The sequence below is a fragment of the Gossypium hirsutum genome, chromosome A01 (genome assembly GCF_007990345.1).
Source record: "Gossypium hirsutum isolate 1008001.06 chromosome A01, Gossypium_hirsutum_v2.1, whole genome shotgun sequence".
NCBI classification, from domain to species: domain Eukaryota; kingdom Viridiplantae; phylum Streptophyta; class Magnoliopsida; order Malvales; family Malvaceae; genus Gossypium; species Gossypium hirsutum.
The window spans coordinates 104,002,828-104,009,054 of NC_053424.1; the positions used below are offsets into that span (position 1 = coordinate 104,002,828).

The 6,227-nt window shown below is 34.1% G+C and overlaps 1 non-coding gene across 1 annotated transcript; it reads right to left on the reverse strand.

Annotated features, from left to right (window-relative positions):
- Positions 1-4,289: 4,289 nt before the first annotated feature.
- LOC121207844 (small nucleolar RNA R71) lies at positions 4,290-4,396 on the reverse strand. The gene has a single exon (XR_005902959.1). It is a non-coding gene; the product is annotated as a small nucleolar RNA R71 (small nucleolar RNA).
- Between the last annotated feature and the right edge of the window lie 1,831 nt (positions 4,397-6,227).

A 6,227-nucleotide genomic window follows, 5' to 3' on the forward strand; every position in this document is an offset into this window, starting at 1 on the left:
AAGTCAGCTCACTTTATTCCAGTACGTATGGATTATTCTTTAGATAAACTAGCTGAACTGTACATATCTGAGATTGTCAGGCTACATGGAGTGCCTGTCTCCATTATATTAGATAGAGATCCCCGATTTACGTCTCGTTTCTGGGACAAATTGCAAGAAGCCTTGGGTACTCAGTTCTATTTTAGTACTGCATTTCATCCTCAGACAGATGGTCAATCTGAGCGTGTAATTCAAGTATTGGAAGATATGCTCCGATGTTGTATACTAGAGTTTGAAGGTAATTGGGAGAGGTATCTACCTTTGATTGAATTTGCTTACAATAACAGTTATCAGTCCATTATTAAAATGGCTCCTTATGAAGCTTTGTATGGTAGAAAATGTAGAACACCGTTATATTGGACAGAGCTTAATGAAAGGAAGATACATGGGATTGATTTGATTCGGGAAACAGAAGAAAAAGTAAAGGTTATTCGAGATAGTCTAAAAGCAGCTTCCGGTCGTCAAAAATCATATGCCGACCTTAAACGAAAAGAGATTGAATTTCAAGTCGGTGACAAGGTATTCCTAAAAGTGTCTCCTTGGAAGAAAGTCCTTCGATTTGGTTGAAAGGGTAAACTGAGTGCAAGATTTATCGGGCCATATGAAATCATAGAAAGAATTGGACCGGTCGCTTATCGATTGGTATTATCACCGGAACTTGATAGAATCCATAATGTTTTTCATGTATCTATGTTACGACGATATCGATCAGATCCTTCACATGTTATTTCTCCGACAGAAGTGGAGATTCAACCGAATATGACTTACAGTGAAGAACTGGTCAAGATATTCGCACGAGAGACAAAAGAGCTTAGAAATAAAAAGATAAATTTGGTGAAAGTATTGTGGCAAAAGCACGGGATTGAGGAAGCGACATGGGAACCGGAGGAGGCAATGAGGAAACAATACCCAAATCTCTTTACTGGTAAGATTTTCGAGGACGAAAATCCTTAAAGGGGGGAGAGTTGTAATGGCCTAAATTCAAAATTATCGGAACAGTGGTTTTGTAACCACAAATCTAATTTAAAGAGAAATTTATTTCAATATTTTTGCATGAAAATTGACATGATAGGAAAATCGTATGAAAATATTAATAGAAAAATTTTACCGATTTAGTGATTAGATAGAAAAAGAAATTATTGAAGAATTTGGGTAAAAACAAGGTATCAAGACCTCTATCTCGTAAAACCGAGTCAAAAATAATTTTATAAATATTTATGAAATGTTATTAATGTGGTATTAAAATTCCGTTAGGAAATTTTAATGTTTGGGTAGTCAATTAAATGAAAAGGACTAAATTGTAATAGGTGTAAAAGTTGCTAGAATGATTAAATAGCTTAAAAGTCTGATTAGAAAGGATTTAAAAGGCAATTAGACCCAAAATTTAATTGGGCTGGACGGCAAGGGTATGAAATCTGCAGAAAAATTGATAAATTAAGGGTAAAATTGGAATATTGTAAAATTAACTAAATAAAACTAGGACTAAATAGGAAATATCTAGATTTCTCTTCATTTCTCTTCAATTCCAGCAGCTAAAAACGCCATAGAAGGGTTCTCTAAGCTGGTATTTCATAAATTTTGCACCAAGTGAGTTAACCCTTGCCTTTTTCTTGTAATTTTTGTGTTTCTAAGACTTTTACAACTAGGTCCTACTATTAAATTCATTAGTTTTTGATTTCATGGATGAAATTGAAAGTCACCATGGTTGAGTGCTGTAAGTTTATGATGAAATAGAATGAAATTAAAGCTTTAATTTGTTTATGAGATGATTTTATTAGGTAATTTCAATAAAAATTGATTTTTAGGACCTAATTGTGAAAATGCTTGGAATTAAAGCCTATTGCTGAAATTCTGATTCCTAAAGGTTGTAAACTAGTTTAAGGTAATAGAATAAAATGTTAATTGAGAAAAATCAGCTCAATTGAGAGGCTAATTGAGTAGGGACGAAATTATCATTTATTAAAAGCTTAGGGGAAAAATGGTAATAAACAGCTTGCACAAAAACAGTTTGGACAGCAGCAGTAGACTAACTTTGAAAAATCACCATAAATTTTAGAAATCGAATTAGAAGATGAAATAAATATTGCATTAAATCTTATTGAGTCTAGTTTCTCATAGAAGAAATAGTGTAAGCAATGGATTTGTAAATTTTTAGATATAATGAATTTTGTGAGACAAGGTCAGAATGAATTAGGGTTCCCCTGTTCTGACTTTGAAAAATTATAACAAATTGAATAAAAACAATTATGGGCTTAAATTTATATGTATAGAATCCTTAATGAGTCTATTTTTAAGAGAAACAAATTATAACATTATTTTAATTCTTTATGAAGAGATAATTAGTTTTTAGTGAAGAAGGGCAGAACTGTCGACAGCAGAACAGGGGTGACTTTAAAGAATAAACTGTACTTATTAGCTAAACCAAAAATTCTGAAAATTTTATGGTAAAAATATATATGAGTCTAGTTTCAGAAAAATTAACAGATCTTAATTTGGAGTTCTGTAGCTCAAGTTATAAATAATTTAGTGACTATGACTCAAGTAGACAGCTTTGAATGAATAATAAATAATAGTTGAATTATAGAGAATGTTGCATATGAACATGAAATGTATTAAATTGATAACTAAATTTATTTATTTAGATCCGGAAGATTCAAATAGGAAGCTAGATCCAGGAAAGGAAAAAGTTCGGGATTAGTAGATTTTTATTGTTTACAAACAAGTATCAGGGTAAGTTCATGTAACTTGAATTATATTCTTAAATGATTGAGATTGTATGTTATTTATGTGAAAATGATTTGAATGTTCATTGTATGAAAATTTATGAAAAATTGATATATTTGATAAAATGGGAAGAAGTCCCAGTTGAATGAAAGGAAAATTCGATGGATCTCTGAAAAGGAATTGACGGTTAAAAGGATCTAGCCCGGACGGGTGATCCTATCTTGATATAGCCCTCCCGAAGAATATGTGTAAAATGAATTTAGCCCGGACGGGTAATCCGAATTAGGGTCTGAATTTATCCTGGACTGGTAATTCAGATCCAAGCTCATTAGAGTAATTGTCGTTGCAGGGGATTTAGCCTGGACTGGTAATCCCGACAATACTCTATAAGTTTATATTGCAGGGGATTTAGCCTGGACTGGTAATCCCGCTGCAAGTTTGAGGTTCGCGGAGTGTGCTCTCTGAAATGGAAATGTGCACACATGAATATGAATTGAGGGACCCGAAATTGTACAATAAATGTGTACCTCTGAAAATCCATCGAAATTCTGATAAATTCAACGGGATAAATACGGAAAAATAACAAGAAAATGGAAATCATGGTATTGACGAGCTCATTAATCATGGTATATATTATTGATACATGGAAATTATTGTACTAACTTGAATGTTGAGTTTGTGCATGTTAGGGTAATAATGCATTGAATGGATATATGAATGTTTATTATATTGTATTGAAAATATTAGGTAAGTATAATTCTTGTTACATGAGCTTACTAAGCACAAAGTGCTTACCCCGTTTCCTTTTTCCCTATTTTGTAGTGTTAAGAGCTCGGAGGTCGGATTTAGTCGGAAACACATCGCACTGTCAACCTCAGGATTTCGGTATATAAAGAAACTTTATTTTGGAAATCAATGGCATGGATAAGCTAACAAAGTAAATGTTAACGTGAAATGAATGTAAAGTTAGCCATTAGTATGGTTAACAAACCTGGTTTTAGATATGTGATGACGTTATCTTATAAATATGCATGAATTTATCTTGAAAATATGTTGAATTGATTTGGTTGATGTGGATTGGTCTCGATTTAATATTGCAGGGAAGGTTAGATATTTATAAAGGGGCTATATTGAATATAAAAAAAATTTAATTCGTAAACTCCAGTAATACCTCGTACCCTATTCCGGCAATGAATACGGGTAGGGGTATTACAAGGAGACCCAAAATCGAGGCACAACAATTCAAGCTGAAGCCGATCATGTTCCAAATGTTGCAAAATATGGGTCAATTTAGTGGGGTTCCTATTGAAGATCCACATCTTCATCTTCGGCTATTTATGGTAGTGAATGACTCATTTAAATTAGTCGGGGTGACCGAGGATGCCTTGAGATTGAGATTATTTCCATACTCCTTAAGAGATAGAGCATGAGCATGGTTGAACTCCCTACCGTCTAGTTCCATAACTACATGGCAAGAGTTGGTTGAACATTTCTTAATGAAATATTTCTCTCTATCTTTAACCGCCAAGATCTGAAATGAAATCACATCATTTCAGCAACTTGATGAGGAATCTTTATATGACGCATGGGAGCAGTTCAAGGAGTTACTACGAAAGTGCCTTCATCATGGCATTCCTTGCTGCATTTAAATAGAGACTTTCTATATTGGTCTCAATATTCATACTAGAATGATGGTAGATGCTTCGACAAATGGAGCCCTTCTTTCTAAGTCTTATAATGATGCTTATGAGATTATTGAAAGAATTTCCAACAATGTCTATCAGTGGCCAACCAACCGAGCAGCCTCAAAAAGACGAGTAACAGGAGTACATGAAGCGGACACACTTGCTTCTTTGGCAGCCCAGGTATCCTCTATGTCTTCTATGCTTAAGAACATAATTGTTAATGGTTTCAATGGTAATTTTCCAGGTTAGTAGCTGAATCAGTTCAAGAATATTTCTTGTGAATATTGTGGAGATGCCCATTTCTTTGAAAATTGCCCATTGAATCAATATTCAAATTATTACATGGAAATCAGAATTGGAATGGTCTGCAATCAAATTTTTACAACTCTTCATGGCAGAATCATCCAATTTCTGCATGGAGTGATCAATGGGCGGACCATACCGACTCTGTTATGCCATTTCGACCAAGTTCTTCGTCGGAATATTCTCAACAAGTGCAACAACCCTCACCAACTGAATCTTCAAGTGATCTTGAGAATTTGCTGAAGGCATACATAGCGAAGAATTATACCACTTTAAGAAATCTGAAGAATCAAATAGGTCAATTAACCAATGAACTTCAAAATAAACCCCAAGGTATTTGGCCAAGCGACACAGAAAATCCAAAAATTTTGGGCAAAGAACATTGCAAAACAGTCTCTTTGCCAAGTGGAAAGACATTGGAGCCCAATGTGGATAGATTTGATGGGAAAGAATATGACTACTTCCTAGATGATTATGGTGGGTATGACAAATGACCATTTGACACCACCATGGTCAATGATGATCCTAAATAAAATGGAGGGAGTTCTCTTCACTTTCTCTATCATTATTTTATATTTTTAGTTTTTTTTTCTCATTTGAATAAAATGGTAGACTTAGATAAAATTTCATTTAGTTCATTACATTAATTAAAACTCTTTCTAGGAGATTGGGTCTTAAGCGAGACCATCCGTGACCCCTTCAGTCTTTCCTGGGAGTTTAATTTAATGTTATTTTTCAAAAAAAAATATTTTTTAAGTAGCCCAAAGAATTTAAGTATTTTTTTTGTTAAATAAAGGGTCAAATTTTAACCCAAGCACTAATTTCTTTGAGTTTTTTTATTTATTTTCAGTATAGGAGCTTAGGATCCAAAAAGGAGCTGCCATTGGGCTCAAGACAGTACTAAGAAGGGAAATTTTCAACCCTTTTCCACACAAACCTATAGCCCTTACCTTACTTCACCACCACTCCCAAGTAGCCCCAAAGTGCATCTCACTTAACCCCTTAATGTTGCAGCCCTTAACTCCTTAAATCACCGCCCCAAACACCTTCATTCGAAGTCACCAACTACCGCACCTAAACTATCCTTAAAACTGCCACCCTCTTCAACTCTAAACTTTACCCTCAACTACTCACCTATCTGCCCAAAACTGAAACGACCCTTAACAAATTTCCTAAGTTTGATGGTGAAAGTCTCTTTATTTAGCACCATTCCACGAAGTGAACAGTTTGGTATAATGGCTATGCTGCAACAAATGTAGTTGCAGTAACAAGATTACTGGAGATACTCAATAATACGGGATGACTTAATCAGATATGCATTTAAAATATATATTTCATAACCCGTTTATTTTTGTGCATGAATTTCTAGACTTTACACTTGAACCATGGACTCCAATGTCGAGGAAGGAAAAAGATGAGTCAGATTCTGAGGGATCTTCAAATAAATAAAAATGGGGATCTTTACTTTATTTCATT